Raw genomic sequence first — 24924 nt, 5'->3', positions numbered from 1 at the left:
AAAATGGGTAGAATTGTTCCCTACAAAACATGCAGATGCACTTACAGTGGCTAAGGCATTGTGCAAAGACATCATTCCACGATTTGGAATACCAGAAACAGTTTATTCAGATAATGGAGCGCATTTTGTTAATACAATAGTGCAATACGTAGGAGAAGCGCTACAGGTCAATCTCAAAAATCATTGTGCTTATCATCCACAAAGTGCCGGATTAGTGGAAAGGATGAATGGAACAGTAAAAAACAGACTTAGAAAGACAATGGAGGAAACAGGCAGACCATGGACACATTGTGTAGATTTGGTAAAAATGTATATAAACATAACTAGTACCATGGGGTTGACACCGTATGAAACATTGTTTGGCAGAAAATATCGATTGCCATATTATGGGCAAATTTGGGATGTACCTGAGGAAGCCAATTTGGCGGATTACATGAGAAAAATGTTAGAAGGACAACGAGGGAGAGTTCCAAACACTGATGATCCCATTTAGGAGGACCCTAAAGTGGTACCTGGAGACTGGGTGTTGATAAGAAGCATCAAGAGAAAACACTGGCATTCACCTAAATGGGAAGGGCCCCATCAAGTACTACTCACAACACCCACAGCTTTGAAAATTGGGGAAAGAAGTACATGGATTCATTTAACTCACTGTAAGAAAGTCATTTCTGCAGACACAGACAAACAGTAAGAACAGTAGGACAAGACTAGTAATAGTGTGTGAGCTTGGTGTTAAGATCCAGGTTAGACACGAAAGCTAGCAGAAGACATTAAGAAGCCACTGTTCTGAACATAGGTGTGCTGTAGTGCGCAGAAATGGCGAAAGAAAAAAACAAAAAGAACGAGGGTTTCTGGACCCCATGGACAGTCCTTGTTATGCTACTTTTCTTTTTTGGATTGGGCTTATTATTAAAAGCCATAAGCATGGGACATGATAATAAGGATCACCTCTGCAGATTGCAGAGACCAAAAAGAAGTAACGAAGACCCCAGTCCAATGATAAATGCCACAGTACATAGCTGTGATAGGAACAATGCGTACCGATTTGGTGTACAAGCCTGCATTCCTAGAAATGCTTCTGTGGTCATCTCTGTACCATATAGTGCTCTTACCCATGGAATGCAGGATGGTGACAGAGGGACTAATTACGGAAATAGTTTCTCATGGTATATGACCAATGATCAACAAGATAAGAGATGGGAAACGTTGGTAGCCGATGAATGGAGTAGATGGACACCAAGATGGGCACAAACCGAGTGGGCTAAGTACCAGAGTCAAATTCTCAAAATGTATCAAACAGAGGATAAGCTGTCTATAGTGGTGAATACCACAGAAAAAGGAACCATATTCCCACCTGATATAGAGGGAGACTGTTGGTTGTTCCTCCTTTGGGTATACAAACCAGGAAAAGATCCGTATTTCCATTTTTTCCTCTGTGAAACAGATAGAGTACAGCAACCAATATTGACCGAATTAAGTACGTCAAAGGGGGTGTCCATACAAGCAAAGGGGATGTCCGTACAAGGCACAAAAGACATGAAGGCAGATGACTGGTTCCTAGTAACTACAGGAATTAGTGGACAAAATAACAATTGGCTGTTAATGGCAGAACAAGCAGGACTAGCAGCAAAGAAGGACTGTGTTGTATGTATGGGACCCAGACCTATATTACAGGTAATACCGGCAGCATTACCCAAAGACTGTCTGCTGACTGTTATGACACAGACATACATTGCAGCAAACAACAATTGTTCTAAGTGGGACAAGATCTATCCATTGACCAAATTGACTAAGATTAAACCTTTATTTTCAAGCAAAGTTGGGCATGCTAACCATACATGTGTACACTTGACAGGGACAAGTAAGACTTTGGGTAGCTTAAACCACACTGCCTGGTGTAAGAATGTGGTCCATAGTACTCCCACATTCAAACCTGTCAGTAGGAGTGACGTATGGTGGTGGTGTGGTGATAACAGAATTTTTGACAGACTGCCACGGAATGTGTCAGGTTATTGTGCATTAATATCATTATTGTTACCAGTTGAAGCCATACCCATGACCCCTGAAGACGTTACGACACATGCAGCCTCTCTTATTCCTGAAGATTGGCAGAAAGGCATAGCCAGACATAGAGTAAAAAGAGATTGGAAAGGAGTGGGAAATCCAACATTTATTGATGCAATAGGAGTCCCCAGAGGAGTGCCTGACGAGTATAAACTGGTTGATCAAATAGCAGCTGGATTCAAATCTTCCATCTGTTGGTGGTGTTCAATTAATAAAAACGTGGACAGAATAAACTACATCCACTACAATGTACAGAAATTAGGAAATTGGACTGAGGAAGGATTTAAGGCTGTCCATTCACAGTTAGAAGCCACGTCCCTTATGGCCTTCCAGAACCGTATTGCTCTGGATATGTTGTTGGCAGAGAAAGGAGGTGTTTGTGCCATGTTCGGAGAACAATGCTGCACATTCATTCCCAACAACACGGCTGCAGACGGCAGTCTCACTCAAGCCATCGACGGGCTGAGGACGTTGAACAGGAAGATGAAAGAGCACAGTGGAGTAAACACCGAAGGCTGGGATTGGTGGCTGGAAGGGATGGGAAAATGGAGGTCTTTGATTTCTTCACTATTAGTGTCTATAGCAGTATTTGCTGCAATTCTAACATTGTGTGGATGTTGTTGTATTCCATGTCTCCGAGGCCTTGTAAATAGAATGATAACCACAGCAATAAGTCCAGGACCAGGAGGGGGACCAGCATCATATCCACTCCTGGGGCAAGACGACACCGAGGAGGACGATGACTCCCATGACCTGTACCCAGACCAATGGAAGTATGATGACCCAGACACCGATGATGGTGACAATGATGACATCACCTCTGGGGTGTAAGCCTATAGAACATACCATGATGAACCTCTTAGTGAAAATCTCAAAAAAGAAGTGCTAAGCTGGGTGATGCCTACTGTATGTTTAACAGGCGATAAAGAGGAGGGGAATGTTAAAGATTTTGTATATATGTTATCACTGTTAAACATTTGTACCTTTGTCTTCTTTCTCATGAGAACGGTGTTGTGCTGTTTTGCACCAACTGTGAGAATGTACGTGTTATTCAACCTTGTTTTAGCATGCTGGGGTCAATCTGAACTGGGAATGAAGAGCTGGATGTACTTATTATTATTATAATACAACTTTGTTTTTGTAGCCGCTAACAGCTGGGAGTGAAGCTTGACGGGGTCAGGCTGAACTGGGAGTAAGAGAACTGAAGGTTGTTTTGACTGTTGTGATGTGATGCTTAGTGTGAAGGAGTGTGAAGGACAGGACACTTCAGGCAGATGCAGAACAGCTGATAACTGCAACAGACGAACGAGATGTGCTGACCTTCGACGATAAGAGTAAAAGAAAGAAACTGTTTTTCCTTACAGCTGCACTTATTGACATATGTGTTTATGTTACGGGAAGAAACTTGTCTCGCGTTGTCCCCCCCCCTTAGGACAAGTTTTATGATGTAATGAGGGCTTCTCTAATAAAAAGAGCGGGAGCACAGGCCAGACTTTAGTGTAGCCTTGGTGTACAGCCTGGCTGCACGCCGCGCGAGATTAATTTGACTTTCTGTCTCACTGGTGTTTCTTGACTCTGTTTGTCTTATCAAGGTTTTAAGAATGTTTGGAGGAGAAAATACCCAACAACCAGGCTCAGGGAGGGGCAGTCTTCTGCTGGGACTGGTTGGGGCTGAGGGAGAGAACCAGGAAAAAGACATGCTGTGGAGGGGAGCAGAGATCGATCACTAATGATTAAATGCAGAGTGGTGCATACAGAGCAAAAAGAGAAAGAAACAGTGCATCATGGGAACCCCCCAGCAGTCTACGTCTATAGCAGCATAACTAAGGGATGGTTCAGGGTCACCTGATCCAGCCCTAACTATAAGCTTTAGCAAAAAGGAAAGTTTTAAGCCTAATCTTAAAAGTAGAGAGGGTGTCTGTCTCCCTGATCTGAATTGGAAGCTGGTTCCACAGGAGAGGAGCCTGAAAGCTGAAGGCTCTGCCTCCCATTCTACTCTTACAAACCCTAGGAACTACAAGTAAGCCTGCAGTCTGAGAGCGAAGCGCTCTATTGGGGTGATAGGGTACTACGAGGTCCCTAAAATAAGATGGGACCTGATTATTCAAAACCTTATAAGTAAGAAGAAGAATTTTTAATTCTATTCTAGAATTAACAGGAAGCCAATGAAGAGAGGCCAATATGGGTGAGATATGCTCTCTCCTTCTAGTCCCCGTCAGTACTCTAGCTGCAGCATTTTGAATTAACTGAAGGCTTTTTAGGGAACTTTTAGGACAACCTGATAATAATGAATTACAATAGTCCAGCCTAGAGGAAATAAATGCATGAATTAGTTGTTCAGCATCACTCTGAGACAAGACCTTTCTGATTGTAGAGATATTGCGTAAATGCAAAAAAGCAGTCCTACATATTTGTTTAATATGTGCTTTGAATGACATATCCTGATCAAAAATGACTCCAAGATTTCTCACAGTATTACTAGAGGTCAGGGTAATGCCATCCAGAGTAAGGATCTGGTTAGACACCATGTTTCTAAGATTTGTGGGGCCAAGTACAATAACTTCAGTTTTATCTGAGTTTAAAAGCAGGAAATTAGAGGTCATCCATGTCTTTATGTCTGTAAGACAATCCTGCACTTTAGCTAATTGGTGTGTGTCCTCTGGCTTCATGGATAGATAAAGCTGGGTATCATCTGCGTAACAATGAAAATTTAAGCAATACCGTCTAATAATACTGCCTAAGGGAAGCATGTATAAAGTGAATAAAATTGGTCCTAGCACAGAACCTTGTGGAACTCCATAATTAACTTTAGTCTGTGAAGAAGATTCCCCATTTACATGAACAAATTGTAATCTATTAGACAAATATGATTCAAACCACCGCAGTGCAGTGCCTTTAATACCTATGACATGCTCTAATCTCTGTAACAAAAGTTTATGGTCAACAGTATCAAAAGCAGCACTGAGGTCTAACAGAACAAGCACAGAGATGAGTCCACTGTCCGAGGCCATAAGAAGATCATTTGTAACCTTCACTAATGCTGTTTCTGTACTATGATGAATTCTAAAACCTGACTGAAACTCTTCAAATAGACCATTCCTCTGCAGATGATCAGTTAGCTGTTTTACAACTACCCTTTCAAGAATTTTTGAGAGAAAAGGAAGGTTGGAGATTGGCCTATAATTAGCTAAGATAGCTGGGTCAAGTGATGGCTTTTTAAGTAATGGTTTAATTACTGCCACCTTAAAAGCCTGTGGTACATAGCCAACTAACAAAGATAGATTGATCATATTTAAGATCGAAGCATTAAATAATGGTAGGGCTTCCTTGAGCAGCCTGGTAGGAATGGGGTCTAATAAACATGTTGATGGTTTGGATGAAGTAACTAATGAAAATAACTCAGACAGAACAATCGGAGAGAAAGAGTCTAACCAAATACCGGCATCACTGAAAGCAGCCAAAGATAACGATACATCTTTGGGATGGTTATGAGTAATTTTTTCTCTAATAGTTAAAATTTTGTTAGCAAAGAAAGTCATGAAGTCATTACTAGTTAAAGTTAATGGAATACTCAGCTCAATAGAGCTCTGACTCTTTGTCAGCCTGGCTACAGTGCTGAAAAGAAACCTGGGGTTGTTCTTATTTTCTTCAATTAGTCATGAGTAGAAAGATGTCCTAGCTTTACAGAGGGCTTTTTTATAGAGCAACAGACTCTTTTTCCAGGCTAAGTGAAGATCTTCTAAATTAGTGAGACGCCATTTCCTCTCCAACTTACGGGTTATCTGCTTTAAGCTACGAGTTTGTGAGTTATACCACATCATCCGATCGTCTTCAAATTTGGTCAACATCATCACGACACAATGGTGATCAAAATTTATCAAAAGATTCTAATTAAGTCAAAAGGCGTGGCTGCTAGGGGTCGTCAAACTTTGGCGAGCTTTTCGGAGCACACCATTTCACTTCAAACGGCTGTCACGCACACATACTTCATCGTAGATCCTTCAAACTTGCTGGACATGATGAGGGCTCTGCCCTGAATAGCTACATATATTAGGTTCCCACCTCCGCCATAGCGCCCCCCGGTGGTGGCGGGAAATGTCCTATTTTTACTTTAAGAGGTCCTGATGTCACATACTTAACCCAATCAAATTCATTCCACTTCTAAAACATGCAGAACAAGTTGGTGAACGTAGGTGATGAATGCCGTGAAGTTACGAGTAACGGCATCCGTGTGGCGGCGTGCCGAATATTGCCCATTCGCCATGAAATTACGTTCCTTTTGATGGCTTTAATTTTGTCATATCATCATGAAAAGTGATACACAGGTCGAGCACGACAACCTCTTACAATTCATGGGGCGTCCCCCATGGGCGGGGTAAAATGCCTCAATAGCGCCCCCTTGAAACTTTCAAAAAACCCTCCCCATAGGGGTTTTTTGGAGTAGGGAGATGAAAATTGGAAGGAGTACTTCGAGGATCTCCTCAATCCCATCGTCACGTCTTCCGAAGAGGAAGAAGAGACTGGGGACTCAGAGGCGGACTCATTCTTTACCCAGGCTGAAGTCACCGAGGCGGTTAGTAAGCTCCTCGGTGGCAAGGCTCCTGGGGTGGATGAAATCCGTCCTGAGTACCTTAAGTCTCTGGATGTTGTGGGACTGTCTTGGCTGACACACCTCTGCAACATCGCGTGGCGATTGGGGACACTGCCTCTGGATTGGCAGACCGGGGTGGTGGTCCCTCTGTTTAAGAAGGGGGACCGGAGGGTGTGTTCCAACTATAGGGGGATCACACTCCTCAGCCTCTCCAGTAAGGTCTATTCCAGAGTACTGGAGAGGAGAATTCGACCGATGGTCGAACCTCGGATTCAGGAGGAGCAGTGTGGTTTTCGTCCTGGTCGCGGCACACTGGACCAGCTCTACACGCTCCATCGGGTGCTCGAGGGTTCATGGAAGTTCACCCAACCAGTCCACATGTGTTTTGTGGATCTGGAGAAGACGTTCGACCGTGTCCCTCGGCGCACCCTGTGGGGAGTGCTCCGGGAGTACGGGGTCCGGGGTCCTTTGTTAAGGGCTATCTGGTCCCTGTACGACCGCAGCAGGAGCTTGGTTCGCATTGCCGGTAGTAAGTCAAACCTGTTTCCAGTGCACGTTGGCCTCTGCCAGGGCTGCCCTTTGTCACCGGTTCTGTTCATTATTTTTATGGGCAGAATTTCTAGGTGCAGCCAGGGTGTAGAGGGGGTCTGGTTTGAGAACCACAGAATCTCGTCTCTGCTGTTTGCGGACGATGTGGTTCTGTTGGCTTCATCAAATCAGGACCTTCAGCGTGCACTGGGGCGGTTTGCAGCCGAGTGTGAAGCGTCCAGGATGAAAATCAGCACCTCCAAATCTGAGGCCATGGTTCTCAACCGGAAAAAGGTGCTTTGCCCTCTTCAGGTCAGTGGAGTGTCCTTGCCTCAAGTGGAGGAGTTTAAGTATCGCGGGGTCTTGTTCACGAGTGAGGAACGGATGGAACGTGAGATCGATAGATGGATCGGTGCAGCATCTGCAGTGATGCGGAGAGAGCTGAGTAGGATCTACGTTCCGATCCTCACCTATGGTCATGAGATTTGGCTCATGACCGAAAGAACGAGATCGCGAGTACAAGCGCCCGAGATGAGTTTCCTCTGCAGGGTGGCTGGGCGCTCCCTTAGAGATAAAGTGAGGAGCTCAGTCACTCGGGAGGAGCTCGGAGTCAAGCCGCTGCTCCTCCACATCGAAAGGAGTCAGTTGAGGTGGCTCAGGCATCTTTTCCGGATGCCCCCTGGACGCCTCGCTGGAGAGGTGTTCGGGGCATGTCCTATTGGGAGGAGGCCCCGGGGAAGACCCAGGACACGCTGGAGGGACTACATCTCTCGGCTGGTTTGGGAACGCCTTGGGGTTCCCCCGGAGGAGCTGGGGGAGGTGTGTGTAGATCGGGAGGTCTGGGCGGCTTTGCTTGAGCTGCTACCCCTGCGACCCGAATCCGGATAAAGCGGAAGAAAATGGATGGATGGATGGATGGATGGATGGAGATGAAAATTGGTACACGTGTGACTTGAATAGATGTACAAAAAAGTCTCTTGCACCATGGGTCTTCTCCAAACAGGAAGTCGGCCATTTTGAATTTTCTTGTCATTTTGGCGTGATTTCCACATGTTGTATTTGAACAAACTCCTCCTTGGGATTTTGTCCAATGCACTTCAAATTTCTTCCATATTATCCAGAGATGATACTGATCAAAAGTTGTCGAAAGCTTTTCTCTATGTCGAAGGGTGTGGCCGCTATGGCACCACCATTTTGACCCTTCGCCATGGAACATTATACTTAAACAGGTACTGATGTCACATACTTAACACCATCAACTTCCTTCCACTTCTAAAACATGCAGAACAAGTTGGTGAACGTAGGCGATGATCACCATGAAGTTACGAGTAACGGCGTCTGTGTGGCGGCGTGCCGAATATCGCCCCTTTGCCATGAAATTACGTTCTTCCTTTTGACGGCTTTAATTTCGTCATATCATCATGAAAATTGATACACAGGTCAAGCACAACACCCTCTTACAATTCATAGGGGCGTCGCCCATGGGCGGGGCAAAATGCCTCAATAGTGCCCCCTTGAAAAGTTCAAAAACCCCTCCCTATAGGGGTTTTTTTGGAGTAGGGAGATGAAAATTGGTACACGTGTGACTTGCATAGACGTACAAAAAAGTCTCTTGCACCATGGGTCTACTCCAAACAGGAAGTCTGCCATTTTGAATTTTCTTGTCATTTTGCCATGATTTCCACATGTTGTATTTCAACGAACTCCTCCTATGGATTTTGTCCAATGCACTTCAGATTTCTTTAACAGCATCCAGAGAGATACTGACCAAAAGTTATCGAAAGCTTTTCTCTATGTTGAAGGGTGTGGCCACTATGGCGCCGCCATTTTGACCCTTCGCCATGGAACATCAATTCATTATAACTCCTTCATGCTTTGCCTGATTGACTTGAAACTTCACGTGTGATAACGGTTGGCCCCTGAACACACCTGACCTCTCTGTTTGAACACTGAGCGCCCCCTACTGGATGAACCATCAACATGTCATAACTCCTCCATGCATTGTGTGATTTGCTTGAAATTTTAACTGTGTGATGAGTGATTGCGTCTGTACGCACATGCCCACATCTGGTCACAAGGGGACCCACTGCCCTGGGTAGGCGGTCGCGCGGAACAAGGGCCCGTATATGACTGCTTGCAGTCCTAGTTTGTATTTGTTCTTGTGCTGAGCTGCAGGTCTGCACTCTTACATAGTTTACCTTCTCTGACCATGAGCTGCGTCGACAGAGAAAATGTGGAGATGTGTGGAGTTATGCTGTATTTTGTGGACATGTCCTGTCTCTGGCAGTCAGTCTGTGAGCAGGACTTTGGACTTTATTCAAAAACAATTGCGAGAGAATTTAAGGTGAGAGCGAGCAGCTGCCTGCAGTCAGGCTGCAATCAGCAGTTTTTTTCTGTACTCTCTGAGCGTGTAATGTTACTGCATTGTGCACACGGTATAAAAACAGTCCTGTGTGATTTGTACTTCGGGAACAATGGAACACAGCAGGAATCAGAAATTGGCATCTGTCAGATCCCGTTATATATAACCAGCTCTCCGTCTCTGGGGTCCGACCTTCGTGCCTCCATGGGTATTACCCGGCAGGGCTGCACAAAAGCTGTTCAAGCTGGTGGCGAGGAGATTCGTCTAGCCGCTCACTGCCTCCATCCGGACGTCCACCCCGCTGACGCTGATCTCGCACCCCGGTCGAATAGCCTCCTCTGGAACCAGGATACGAGCCGGCCACGCCCGTTAACGGCAGCTCTCCTCTTATGGATCAGGGCTCTTGGAATGTTGCTAGATTTTAAATTTAGTGACTCGTACAGCGAGTCCCCAGGATGCGTTGATTTCATTAAAAACCAGACTAACCTTTTAGAGCACTTTTTTATGTTATACACCCAAAAAAAAAAAACTTTAACTTTTACACCTTAAGAAGAATCAATAAATCCAATGTCCGAGCCTTAACACTTTAACTGCATGCTTGGAAATTTATTGCAGGTTTTGCAAGTGCTGACAACATAATCAAAATCGGTTATATGATGATAATTTCACAACAGTAATTCAAATATAATCAGAATAATAATTGGCAGAGATTTTTGTTTTTGATTCAATAATGCTGTCTGATCTTACTCTGACTGGACTGGATTAACTTCTTAACAATTTTTCTAGGAGTGAGGGAAGGAGGTTTTTTGATGTTAAAATCCCCAGTTCGATGAACTTGATCTCCTCTTCATCAGCTATTAGTTGTTAGCTGACCACGATCCTTGTGTGATGTTGTAATCCTTCAGGAAATAAATCCACATAAGAGTTTATTCCTTCTTCAATCAACCAAAAGTTGATCTAATCCATTCTGGTATGATGTGATGATCCTTGAGAGAGAAAACGTTGAAACTTCCCCACTCAGACTTAAGGCCAGTGATTATTCTCCAATGCTCTGCTACTCCGTGACTGGACGGCCTGAGTGGGAGTTGAAAACTCTCTCAAATAATCTCTTATGTCTCCAATCCTCTCGCTCCACGATTCCAATTGCAGCTCACAAGTTGGTCAAGTCTTGTGATCTCCTCGTAGCAGGGGAGAAGTGACAACAGCACCTCTCCCTGGAAGAATAACCCCGTTTCCGGTTGTTGTACAGTTTTTATACGAAAACTCTTGTTATTGTTGAGTTGATCTTGGTTACCATGGGGATGATGGTGACTCAAAACCTCCTCCCTGCTCCTTCCTTTTACTGGAAGCCATCTGCGGAACTTATTTCTCGTAACTTATGTCTCGGCTGCCAGTAACTAGCTCCAGTTCCTCTTTTCTGTTAACACGTCACCTTTTCTGAGAATTCATTCCTTTTAAAATCATGTCTTTTAGAATCACATCAATCATATTCAATCATTTCATTACAACTTTCTTTCACATAAAAACAATTCATATGATCATATACAACATTTTCATTCCTTATTATTCATTTCATATTCTATCACATCTTAATTATTGATCAGTCGTTTTTATCATCAGCTCTTCTGGCCTTGCTTGCGACATCACTAACTTCTTTTTTCTCTGCCTCTGCACTAAAAACAACTTCTTTAGTTCCTCTTCCTCCTGACTGCAATGAAAAACAACTTCTTTCAGTTCCTCTTTCTCTGTAACTGCACCCTTTATGAAAAACAACTCTTTCCTCTTTCTTCTGACTGCAATGAAAAGCAACTCATATAATCATTCATTTTACTTATTTGTCACATACTTTTTCTAATCAACTTTTACTTTTTATTACATTAATAGTTCATTTAATCATCCTTGTTATGTTGGAATCATTTTAGACATATTCCATCGTCTTCACCACTGAGTTCATTCCATGGGCCTCCCCATCTGCAATGGAAAAGTCCAGTATGACCTCACTTACTCCAGGAAAGTACCAAACACTGTTCAGTTTATTCCAACAACGTGTGTATTAATCCAATGGCACGTATTATATTCCAAGATGAAAACAAGCTGAAAGCAAGCTTAAAGTCATCTTTCTTGACACATCAGTTAACGTATTGTAAGGGTGTGGCTTCCAGTCACGTTGCATACCGTTGCTTTGCATTGTCCTTTGCATTGTCCTTTGCATCCCTCGCGGTGTTGAGTTACATCACCTCAGCACGAGGTTGCATCCACTTGATGTCGTCATGACACCACATGACGCAACACTAAGTGGGCCCGGTGTGAAAGGGGCTATAACCAGTGCCCAAAGCCAATGCAACAATGAATGAACTTACCACAGTAGAACCCACAGCGTGTCTCCGTACTCCCAACCAGAAAGGAATCCCCCACGCAGACCAGACCTCGGCCCTGGAGCGTCCAGCGTTTGATGTAGCACTTGCCCAAACAGTTGCCCAGGAGCACGCAGCTCGCCGCCACACGGAACCCACTCCAGGTGGTGTGTGTATGACGTACAGTGTGCATGCTCTGGCTTTCAAGGCCATGTTAGTGCTGCCCACCATCTACCTTTAAGCTACACCGCACACCAACATGCCACAAATGCATTGATTGGCAGAGTAAAATACATGTAGTAAATATGAATTCTTACCTGTTTAGTTTCAGTGGGATTCATCTGAAACAATAATCATCCTGAGATTATCCAAAACGGTCTAAATGGTGAAGAAACATCCCTCTGTACACAGCTGTGCCATGAGAGCTCCTCTCTCCTACCACATCTTAAGCCTGGTTCTCAAGGCAAGATAATTAGGCCGATATCGGACCCGATCTTCCCCTTCCGACAATCTTAAGGACGCCCCGACAATCGTGATGACACTAAAGATAATCTTATCAGATATTCCTGCCACGTGTGGTGTGTTCAGAGTGCTCTGATCTGCTCGGAAGGACGTCAGGAGCACTCAGATCACAAATCAGGGATATTCAACATGTTGGATTGTCTTGGCTGAAGTTACTCTGAAGTCATATTTAATCTTGAGAGATTTTGCGAGATTTCCTGTCTGAACTGGGAATGCCCGTGTGTCTGTGTGGCGTTCGCCACACAAAGTACGACCAAACCTGTCAGATCTATGTTTTTTTTATTTTTTTTATCTCCACATGTGTGGTCTCTCAGGTTTTGGAAACCTACAGATACTTTTAAATCTTGTCGTGTGAACTAGTCATTAGCGATACCATCAGCCACAAAAAAAAAGAAAAAAAAAAGACAAAATCGGCCCGTTTTGTTTTTGTGTCGAGCAGATGATAACACTTCTTTCAGATCCAATAGTGGATGGCACCAGATTTCCAAGGGACTAGGAATGGAAACACTGTAACCTCCAAAGTGAACCTGGACTACACTACCCACAGTGCTCCCTACATTGACCGGCCAATCACGTTTTGTGCTTAATGATGACATCATCAGCAAGCGACAGCCAGTCTGCCATAAATAAACCATGGGGCTGTATATAAGAACTAGAGAGCGCAGTAGCGCTGAGCCGTGTGCCGACAAGGAGGCGTGATCGGCTTTTTAATTCTGGGCAAGTTAGTGATTTGTGTGCATAGAAGTTCACTTAGTCTCGTCAAGAAACAGGTGGAATATGCTGGAAAGCTGCGCATGTTGGCAAAGTCACAAACGGAGGAACAAGGGAGACAATATTTCCTTCCATAATTAAGTGGTTTTGGTTCTTCTTGTCACTTTGTGATATTTGGATGATAAACAGCTGTATGTCTCCTGACGTACCTGTGTCCCCCGATGACACGGCCCGATGATAACTCTTCACTTATGTCTACTTGATATTTTCCACTGCTAGACCAATGTCTAGTTAAAATACTTGTCGTTAGTGATTAAAATTGTTCGACAAGACTGGGGATTTTTTTTAAAAATTTGCACCTTAAAATAATGCGATTATAATGACCCGCGCTGTGCCGCTCACAGTCACACCCACACATAGAGACGTGTACCCACACCACTGACTTCATGAATGAAACTCTGTCAATAAAGGATAATTGTGTAAAAATATCATATATATATATATATAAATGTATTGTAATGGTTTTAGGAGCTGCGCTGAACAGAGCAGCGGCTCAGCCGAGCAGCGTAGCTTAACAGCGCAGATCCGTGTAACTTTCAACACTAATATTTGGGAATGTGTGTGTGTCAGAGTAAGTTTAATACTTTCCTGACATAATGTAATGTCATTTAATTTTACTGGCTCGATATCCAGGTCAGAACGGTATTTTAACACGTATTTTGCTAACATTTTTCTGAGTGTGTTCAGTCGCAAATTTCCATTGAAAATGCATGCAACATCCGGGTACTTCATCAATATTTTGCCCAGTTAGGAGACGTCATGTCGCTGTCCAGCAAGTGTGCAGCAATGGGACTGCGCTCTCTAGTTTTTATATACAGTTCCATGAAACAAACACACAACAGACAGACTAAAATGTTTGATTTTAGGGTTTACAACCATTTTTGAACTTTGCTCACTTTACCAGAGGGGGAAAAAAAAGTTATTGGACAATGGTCTTGACAGGGTCAGACAGAAGTCAGACTACCAGAGCAAGAATGTTAGCTGAGGAAACTTTTGCGATTTGAAGCGTCAAGCAACCCAGTCCAGTCGAAGATTCAAGCTTCTCTACTATCGGACCTAAAGTTATCGGAAGATAATTGGTCCGATGATGGTTTTAAAACTGATCTGAAAAGCTAATCCCCTAGCAAAAACATTAGCGTTGATAATTATCTGCTATCGGATTAGCTGAACTGTGTCCACCAGTTTTAACTTGCACTTGTAGGTAAATGGTGGCACGCAGGAGTGCAGCAGCCTGACAACTCTCTCGTGCTTTGGACCTACTTTTAACCTTTATTTTTTTCTTTACCTCTACTTTTAACCCTACTAAACTACGTGTTCTATGAAGTACAGCAGAGGGGAGCTACTCCCGATTGGTATGTGTTATGGCAAGGCAGACTCCAAACAGAGTTTTAACTGTAACTTTCCACCGGAGATTGCATAACCAGCAAGCAGCTTGGAGCTCACCTGGGCCAAACAAAGGAGCAGACGGCGTAGGAAGAGGGGCTGCCGAGCCGGTGTCCAGGCTAGGCTACAGAGAGACCCGCACAGACCAGCGTTACCCAGCATCTTCCTCACGAACGCCAGGTCACTGAACAACAAGTTTGATGAGCTATTGGTCACCATTTGAGGCACAGAAAACTGTGCAGGATAGCTGCATCGTCGTCATGATTGAGACCTGGCTTCACCCGGGGGTAGCAGATGAAGCTATCGTGCTAGCAGGCCGCACAGCGCACCAAGCCGACCGGACGAGTGACTCGGGGAAAAGCAGAGGAGGACTGGTCATCTACTCCCCTGATTTGAAGTTTATGACACTCAGATGCCGTCCATTTTATTTGGCCCGAGAGCACGCGGTTGTCATGGTAACAGCTGTGTACGTGCCACAGAGTGCTAATGCTAACGTAGCATTAAAGACCCTGCTAACAGCTATGAGCAAACAACAGTGCGCCCACCCGGATGGCATTTTCATTGTGACCGGAGACTTCAACCATGTTGACCTAAGATCTGTGCTCCCTAAGTTTTACCAGCACGTTACATGTGTAACGAGAGGCCATAACGTGCTGGATAAGGCTTCTTACAGTAACATCAAGGATGCATATAAAGTCTCCCCCCTCCCCCACCTCAAACAATCAGACCATCTGTCCCTGTTCCTCACCCCAGCATACAGGCCTCTCATACAAAGAACTCTGCCTGAGGTGAGATCTGTTCGGATCTGGTCTGAAGATGCCATTCCACAGCTCCGGGACTGCTTCTAAACTACCAACTGGGACATCTTCACACAGGAGGACCTCACAGACTACACATCCACTGTCCTGTTATATTAAAACATGCATGGATAATGTCATGGTGGAGAAGAGGGTTAGACATTATCCAAATAAGAAACAGTGGATGAACAGTGAGGTCAAACAGCTGCTGAGAGACTGGGACTCTGCTTTCAGGTCTGGGAACATGGAACTGTACAGCTCAGCCAGATCCAACCTGAAAAGAGGCATAAAATGGGCAAAGGCAGCATACGCTAAGAAGATCAAGGGGCACTTCACAGAGGGGAACCCCCGACGTGTCTGGCAGGGCATTCGTAACCTCGTCAACATGAAAACTTCCTCTTCTAATGCCACCACCACCAACACCAGCACAAGCCTAGCAGAGGAGCTAAATTGGTTCTTTGCTAGGTTTGAAGTTGGTGAGGAAGAGTGTGTCCCCATGCTGCCACCCGCTGACAATCTGGCCCTCACTGCGAGCACTGAAGAGGTCAGGAGGGTGCTCCAGGGTGTGAACCCGTCAAAGGCTGCTGGTCCTGATGGTGTCCAGGGGAGGGTATTGAGGGGCTGTGCAGACCAGCTGGCAGAGTTTTTTACTACCATTTTTAACCTCTCGCTGGCTGCCTAAAATCTGCCACTACCGTGCCCATCCCCAAGAGACAGTCGGTCAGCAGTCTGAATGATTGCAGACCTGTGGCTCTCACTTCAACTGTGATGAAGTGCTTTGAGAGGCTGGTGCTGAGGCACATAAAATCCTTACTGCCTCCCAGCCTTGATCAGCACCAATTCACATAAAGAGCCAACAGGTCCACAGGTGATGCCATCAACACAGCCCTCCACACAGTGTGTCAACATCTTGAACAGTCTGGCAATTATGCGAGGATGTTGTTCGTGGACTTCAGTTCTGCTTTTAACACACTTGTTCCAAGCAGACTGATGTTCAAACTGTGCAGTCTGGGCATTGGAGAGCACACCTGCAGATGGATTGGAGACTTTCTCAGCAACCATCTGCAGTCAGTCAGGATGGGGTCCCACCACTCCTCAGTGCTGACAGTGAGCACTGGGGCCCCTCAGGGCTGTGCGCTCAGCCCCATGCTGTACACTTTATACCCATGACTGCGCACCAACCCACAGCAGCAACATCTTTGTCAAATTTGCTGACCTTTTGTCTGACTTAGTGCTTAGCTCAGATAAGATAATTATAGTGGGCGATTTTAACATCCACACAGATGCTGAGAATGACAGCCTCAACACTGCATTTAATCTATTATTAGACTCTATCGGCTTTGCTCAAAAAGTAAATGAGTCCACCCACCACTTTAATCATATCTTAGATCTTGTTCTGACTTATGGTATGGAAATAGAAGACTTAACAGTATTCCCTGAAAACTCCCTTCTGTCTGATCATTTTTTAATAACATTTACATTTACCCCGATGGACTACCCAGCAGTGGGGAATAAGTTTCATTACACTAGAAGTCTTTCAGAAAGCGCTGTAACTAGGTTTAAGGATATGATTCCTTCGTTATGTTCTCTAATGTCATATACCAACACAGAGCAGAGTAGCTACCTAAACTCTGTAAGGGAGTTAGAGTATTTCGTCAATAGTTTTACATCCTCTTTGAAGATAACTTTGGATGCTGTAGCTCCTCTGAAAAAGAGAGCTTTAAATCAGAAGTGTCTGACTCCATGGTATAACTCACAAACTCGTAGCTTAAAGCAGATAACCCGTAAGTTGGAGAGGAAATGGCGTCTCACTAATTTAGAAGATCTTCACTTAGCCTGGAAAAAGAGTTTGTTGCTCTATAAAAAAAGCCCTCCGTAAAGCTAGGACATCTTTCTACTCATCACTAATTGAAGAAAATAAGAATAACCTCAGGTTTCTTTTCAGCACTGTAGCCAGGCTGACAAAGAGTCAGAGCTCTATTGAGCTGAGTATTCCATTAACTTTAACTAGTAATGACTTCATGACTTTCTTTGCTAACAAAATTTTGACTATTAGAGAAAAAATTACTCATAACCATCCCAAAGATGTATCGTTATCTTTGGCTGCTTTCAGTGATGCCGGTATTTGGTTAGACTCTTTCTCTCCGGTTGTTCTGTCTGAGTTATTTTCATTGGTTGCTTCGTCCAAACCATCGGCATGTTTATTGGACCCCATTCCTGCCAGGCTGCTCAAGGAAGTCCTACCATTATTTAATGCTTCAATCTTAAATATGATCAATCTATCTTTGTTAGTTGGTTATGTACCACAGGCCTTTAAGGTGGCAGTAATTAAACCATTACTTAAAAAGCCATCACTTGACCCAGCTATCTTAGCTAATTATAGGCTAATTTCCAACCTTCCTTTTCTCTCAAAGATTCTTGAGAGGGTAGTTGTAAAACAGCTAACTGATCATCTGCAGAGGAATGGTCTATGTGAAGAGTTTCAGTCAGGTTTTAGAATTCATCATAGTACAGAAACAGCATTAGTGAAGGTTACAAATGATCTTCTTATGGCTTCGGACAGTGGACTCATCTCTGTGCTTGTTCTGTTGGACCTCAGTGCTGCTTTTGATACTGTTGACCATAAAATTTTATTACAGAGATTAGAGCATGTCATAGGTATTAAAGGCACTGCGCTGCGGTGGTTTGAATCATATTTGTCTAATAGATTACAGTTTGTTCATGTAAATGGGGAATCTTCTTCACAGACTAAAGTTAATTATGGAGTTCCACAAGGTTCTGTGCTAGGACCAATTTTATTCACTTTATACATGCTTCCCTTAGGCAGTATTATTAGACGGTATTGCTTAAATTTTCATTGTTACGCAGATGATACCCAGCTTTATCTATCCATGAAGCCAGAGGATACACACCAATTAGCTAAACTGCAGGATTGTCTTACAGACATAAAGACATGGATGACCTCTAATTTCCTGCTTTTAAACTCAGATAAAACTGAAGTTATTGTACTTGGCCCCACAAATCTTAGAAGCATGGTGTCTAACCAGATCGTTACTCTGGATGGCATTTCCCTGATCTCTAGTAATACTGTGAGAAATCTTGGAGTCATTTTTGATCAGGATATGTCATTCAAAGCGCATATTAAACAAATATGTAGGACTGCCTTTTTGCATTTACGCAATATCTCTAAAATCAGAAAGGTCTTGTCTCAGAGTGATGCTGAACAACTAATTCATGCATTTATTTCCTCTAGGCTGGACTATTGTAATTCATTATTATCAGGTTGTCCTAAAAGTTCCCTAAAAAGCCTTCAGTTGGTTCAGAATGCTGCAGCTAGAGTACTGACGGGGACTAGCAGGAGAGAGCATATCTCACCCGTGTTGGCCTCTCTTCATTGGCTTCCTGTTAATTCTAGAATAGAATTTAAAATTCTTCTTCTTACTTATAAGGTTCTGAATAATCAGGTCCCATCTTATCTTAGGGACCTTGTAGTACCATATTACCCCATTAGAGCGCTTCGCTCTCAGACTGCGGGCTTACTTGTAGTTCCTAGGGTTTGTAAGAGTAGAATGGGAGGCAGAGCCTTCAGCTTTCAGGCTCCTCTCCTGTGGAACCAGCTCCCAATTCAGATCAGGGAGACAGATACCCTCTCTACTTTTAAGATTAGGCTTAAAACTTTCCTTTTCGCTAAGGCTTATAGTTAGGGCTGGATCGGGTGACCCTGGACCATCCCTTGGTTATGCTGCTTTAGACGTAGATTGTGGGGGGTTCCCATGATGCACTGTTTCTTTCTCTTTTTGCTCTGTATGCATCACTCTGCATTTAATCATTAGTGATCGATCTCTGCCCCCCTTCACGGCATGTCTTTTTCCTGGTTTTTTCCCTCAGCCCCAACCAGTCTCAGCGGAGGACTGCCCCTCCCTGGGCCTGGTTCTGCTGGAGGTTTCTTCCTGTTGAGAGGGAGTTTTTCCTTCCCACTGTTGCCAGGTGCTTGCTCATAGGGGGTCGTTTTGACCGTTGGGGTTTTTCATGGTTGTTGTATGGCCTTGCCTTACAATATGGAGCGCCTTGGGGCAGCTGTTTGTTGTGATTTGGCGCTATATAAGAAAAAAGTTGATTGATTGATTGATTTGCGGATGACACTAGTGTGGTTGGGCTGATTCACAACGATGAGATGGCCTACAGAGAGGAGGTTCTGAACCTCACTACTTGGTGCTCCCTAAATAACCTGGCACTTAACTCCTCAAAGACAAAGGAGTAGGTGCTAGATTTTAGGTGGTGCGGGGGGAGACACTGTAGAGAGGGTCAGTGACTTCAAGCTCCTGGGAACATACATTTCTCAGGACCTTACATGGGGCCCGTTGGGGTTTTACATAATTATTGTATGGCCTTGCCTTACAATATAAAGCGCCTTGGGGCAACTGTTTGTTGTGATTTGGCGCTATGTAAAAAAATAGATTGATTGAATTGATTGATTGTAAAAAGGCACAGCAGCGTCTGTACTTTTTAAGGTCACTGAGGAAGGTCAACCTGTCCCAGGAAATGCTGCTGTCCTTCTATAGGTGTTCTATAGAGAGCGTCCTCACCAACAACATCTTGGTGTGGTACAGGAGCTGCTCTCAGACTGACAAGAAGGCTCTGGAGAGAGTCAGGAAGTCAGCACAGAACATCATAGGAGCACAGCTGTCCTCTCTGTCAGACATCTATAACACCAGATGTCTGCGCAGGGCCAGAAGCATCAGCTTCGATGGTTCACACCCCGGGCACAGCCTGTTCTCACTGCTGCCCTCAGGAAAGAGGTACCGGTCCATCAAGGCCCTCACATCCAGACTCACCACCATGTTCTACCCAAGTGCAATACGAGTATTGAATGCACATTAGCCTACAGTCTGCACTGTTCATTGCATTTATTTTATAAAGGTGAATGCAATGAACAGTACAGACTTCTATTTATATACAGCTACTGGCTCCTTGTAAATACATGTATATATTCTTATTTGTCTTTTATATTTACTTTTACACCTTTGCACTACAGGAGTTGTCTTTTAATTTCGTTGTACCTTGTGTATGACAATAAAAAGCATTCTATTCTATTCTAAATGGACTGCATTTATATAGTGCTTTTCCATCTGCGTCAGATGCTCAAAGTGCTTTACAATTATGCCTCACATTCACCCCAATGTCAGGGTCCTGCCATAAGATAAGATAAACTTTATTGATCTCACGGAGGAGAAATTCACATTACATCAGCTCTTAAAAAAAACACACACAAGGTGGGTGCAAGTAGAGGAAAATGTTCATCAAACAGCGTGCGCAAGGATACGCAATAATAATAATAATACTTGTAACAATACAATAAAATAAGAAAATGAGGTAGAAATAATATATATATACACATATATATATCTAAACATGATTGGGATTGAAAGAGAGATAGGAGCATCTTATTAACAATATGTGAAATGGAGTTTAGATGTGATAAGGTGATATTAGTGCTGGGATTTGTAATCGAGTTGTTACTGCACGTGATATGTGGACATATTAATATTGCACATGATTTGTGGACATATTTATATTGCACGTGATTTGTGGACATATTAATATTGCACGTGATTTGTGGACATATTTATATTGCACGTGATTTGTGGACATATTTATATTGCTCGTGATTTGTGGACATATTAATATTGCATGTGATTTGTGGACATATTTATATTGCTCGTGATTTGTGGACATATTAATATTGCATGTGATTTGTGGACATATTTATATTGCTCGTGATTTGTGGACATATTAATATTGCATGTGATATGTGGACATATTAATATTGCACGTGATTTGTGGACATATTAATATTGCACGTGATTTGTGGACATATTATTGCATGTGGTTATTTCACAGTGTTATTGTACAGTCTGACAGCAGCAGGGAGGAACGACCTGCGGAATCGTTCCTTCTTGCACTGAGGGTGCCTCAGTCTGTCACTGAACGAGCTGCTCAGCTCCACTAGTCCGGTACAGAGGGTGAGAGGAGTTGTTCATGATGGATTTGAACTTGGCTAACACCCTCCTCTCAGCCACCTCCTCCAGAGAGTCCAGAGGACAGCCCAAGACAGAGCTGGACTTCCTGGCCAGCTTGTTCAGTCTTTCTCTCCCGCTCTGTGCTGCCCGGGGCCCAACACACGACAGCACAGGAGAGCAGAGGCTACAACAGAGTCGTAGAAGGTCTTGAGCAGAGGCCTGCTCACTCCAAAGGATCTCAATCTCCTCAGGAGGTGGAGGCGACTCTGGCCTTTTTTGTACAGGGCGTCAGTGTTATGAGTCCAGTCCAGTTTGCTGTTGAGGTGAACACCTAGGTATTTGAGACCTTCCACAGTCTCTATGTCCTCCCCCTGGATGTTCACCGGTGGGTGAGGTGGTGGTTTCCTTCTGAAGTCTATCACCACCTCCTTCGTCTTACTGGTGTTGAGACACAAGTGGTTGCGCTCACACCAGTCCACGAAGTCTGTGATGACCGACCAGTACTCCAGCTCGTTCCCCTTAGACACGCGACCCACAATGACGGAGTCAATCAGTTCAATCAATCAGTTTTTTATATAGCGCCAAATCACAACAAACAGTTGCCCCAAGGCGCTTTATATTGTAAGGCAAGGCCATACAATAATTATGTAAAACCCCAACGGTCAAACGACCCCCTGTGAGCAAGCACTTGGCTACAGTGGGAAGGAAAAACTCCCTTTTAACAGGAACAAACCTCCAGCAGAACCAGGCTCAGGGAGGGGCAGTCTTCTGCTGGGACTGGTTGGGGCTGAGGGAGAGAACCAGGAAAAAGACATGCTGTGGAGGGGAGCAGAGATCGATCACTAATGATTAAATGCAGAGTGATGCATACAGAGCAAAAAGAGAAAGAAACAGTGCATCATGGGAACCCCCCAGCAGTCTACGTCTATAGCAGCATAACTAAGGGATGGTTCAGGGTCACCTGATCCAGCCCTAACTATAAACTTTAGCAAAAAGGAAAGTTTTAAGCCTAATCTTAAAAGTAGAGAGGGTGTCTGTCTCCCTGATCTGAATTGGGAGCTGGTTCCACAGGAGAGGAGCCTGAAAGCTGAAGGCTCTGCCTCCCATTCTACTCTTACAAACCCTAGGAACTACAAGTAAGCCTGCAGTCTGAGAGCGAAGCGCTCTATTGGGGTGATATGGTACTACGAGGTCCCTAAGATAAGATGGGACCTGATTATTCAAAACCTTATAAGTAAGAAGAAGAATTTTAAATTCTATTCTAGAATTAACAGGAAGCCAATGAAGAGAGGCCAATATGGGTGAGATATGCTCTCTCCTTCTAGTCCCCGTCAGCACTCTAGCTGCAGCATTTTGAATTAACTGAAGGCTTTTCAGGGAACTTTTAGGACAACCTGATAATAATGAATTACAATAGTCCAGCCTAGAGGAAATAAATGCATGAATTAGTTTTTAAGCATCACTCTGAGACCTTTCTGATTTTAGAGATATTGCGTAAATGCAAAAAAGCAGTCCTACATATTTGTTTAATATGCGCTTTGAATGACATATCCTGATCAAAAATGACTCCAAGATTTCTCACAGTATTACTAGAGGTCAGGGTAATGCCATCCAGAGTAAGGATCTGGTTAGACACCATGTTTCTAAGATTTGTGGGGCCAAGTACAATAACTTGTGTGTGTCCTCTGGCTTCATGGATAGATAAAGCTGGGTATCATCTGCGTAACAATGAAAATTTAAGCAATACCGTCTAATAATACTGCCTAAGGGAAGCATGTATAAAGTGAACTTCTGGAGGTGGCAGCTGTCTGTGTTGTAGGCGAAGTACGAGGTGTAAAGGGTGAAGAGGAAAGGCGAGAGGATGGTGCCCTGGGGGGCCCCGGTGCTTAACTTTACCACCTCAGACTGACAGCCGCACAGCCGCACGTACTGTGGGTGGTCAGTGAGGTAGTCGATGGTCCAGGCAGCGAGATGTCCATCCACACCTGCATCCTCCAGCTTCCCCTGCAGCAGCGCCAGTCTGATGGTGTTTAAAGCGCTGGAGAAATCAAAGAACATGGCTCTCATAGCGCTCCCGCCGGTCTCCAGGTGGGTGAGCACTCGCTGCAGTAGGTAGACTGGGTGAACGTGGGGAGGGTGGCGGAGAGGGAGGTGTGGTTAAAGTCCCCGGTGATGAGGAGGCGGGGAGGAATATATGCGCCAGAGGGAGGAATATACGCGCAGAGCACAATCACACTTCCAAACTCCTGTGGGAGATAGTACGGCCTCATGTTCACCGCGAGTAGCTCCATGTCCGAAGAGCAGATCTGATCCTTCATGTGAACATGAACTGCGCTGCACCATCTCTCACTCACATAAACGGCGAGCTCCCCTCCTCTCTTTTTTCCGCTCTCCGCCAGCATCCTGTCCGTGCGGATGAGTGTGAAGCCGTCCATATTAATAACAGTGTCCGGTACATGTTCATCCAACCACGTCTCCGTGAAGCACATGAGACTGCAGCCCTTATACAGCCTCTGGAAACGGGTTAGTGCTGCTAGCTCCTCCGTCGTGTTGCAGAGAGACCTTACATTCTATCTATGGTCATGGGGAATGTAAGTCCTTCTCCGCTTCATCCTTCCACCCTGCAGCCTCTCCGTCTCCTTCGTCTGTCTGCAGGTATGTCCAGGTGCTCAGCATAGTGGGGACCCAGCCCACTGTACAAAGAGTCTCTTAGTCCAAGCTTCTGATCCCGGCTATAAACAATGGGACGTCCTGAGCTGGATTTCCCCGCGCTGCCTCAAATAGTGCAGAAAGCAGCATAAAAATAATCACAAGAGTAACAAAAGTGGGTTTCCCATGTGCACACTTGCACAGGGTACCACCCACTGCAAATAAAGACAAATAAGCACTATTAAAAAGTATTAAAAATAGCGAAAGTAGGAAAAGAGGGGGCAGAGCTGAAGTAACAGGCAGCTGCGTTGGCAGCGCCATCTTTGTTTCTGAGGATACAACGCGCTCACTACACACCGGGAGCAATAGGGGATTAAAGACCTTGTCGAAGGGCCCTTACTGATTTTCCACTCAGGCGTCGATTTGAACCAAGGATCTTCTGGTCTCAAGCACAACACCTCCCCCACATAGGTGTAGCGATGAACCGTGTTAACTGACAATGGTTTTCTGAAGTGTTCCTGAGCCCACGCGGTACGATACTGTCTATCCCGCCTTTGCTTGTGAATGGCTGAGCCTTGTGGGGATGCTCCTTTTATACCCAATCATGACACTCACGTGTTTCCAATTAACCTGTTCACCTGTGGAATGTTCCAAACAGGTGTTCTTTAAGCATTCATCAACTCTCCCAACTTTTTTGAAACGTGTTGCAGGCATCCATTTCAAAATGAGCAAATATTTGCACAAAAACTAAAAAGTCTATCAGTTTGAACATGAAATAACTTTGTGGTGTATTCAATTGAATATAGGTTGAAGAGGATTTGTAAATCATTGTATATGGTTTTTATTTACATTTCACACAATGTCTCAGCTTCACTGGAATTGT

This window comes from Thalassophryne amazonica, unplaced genomic scaffold (genome assembly GCF_902500255.1).
Source record: "Thalassophryne amazonica unplaced genomic scaffold, fThaAma1.1, whole genome shotgun sequence".
Classification (NCBI taxonomy): domain Eukaryota; kingdom Metazoa; phylum Chordata; class Actinopteri; order Batrachoidiformes; family Batrachoididae; genus Thalassophryne; species Thalassophryne amazonica.
Note: the sequence above shows the minus strand (reverse complement) of the source record.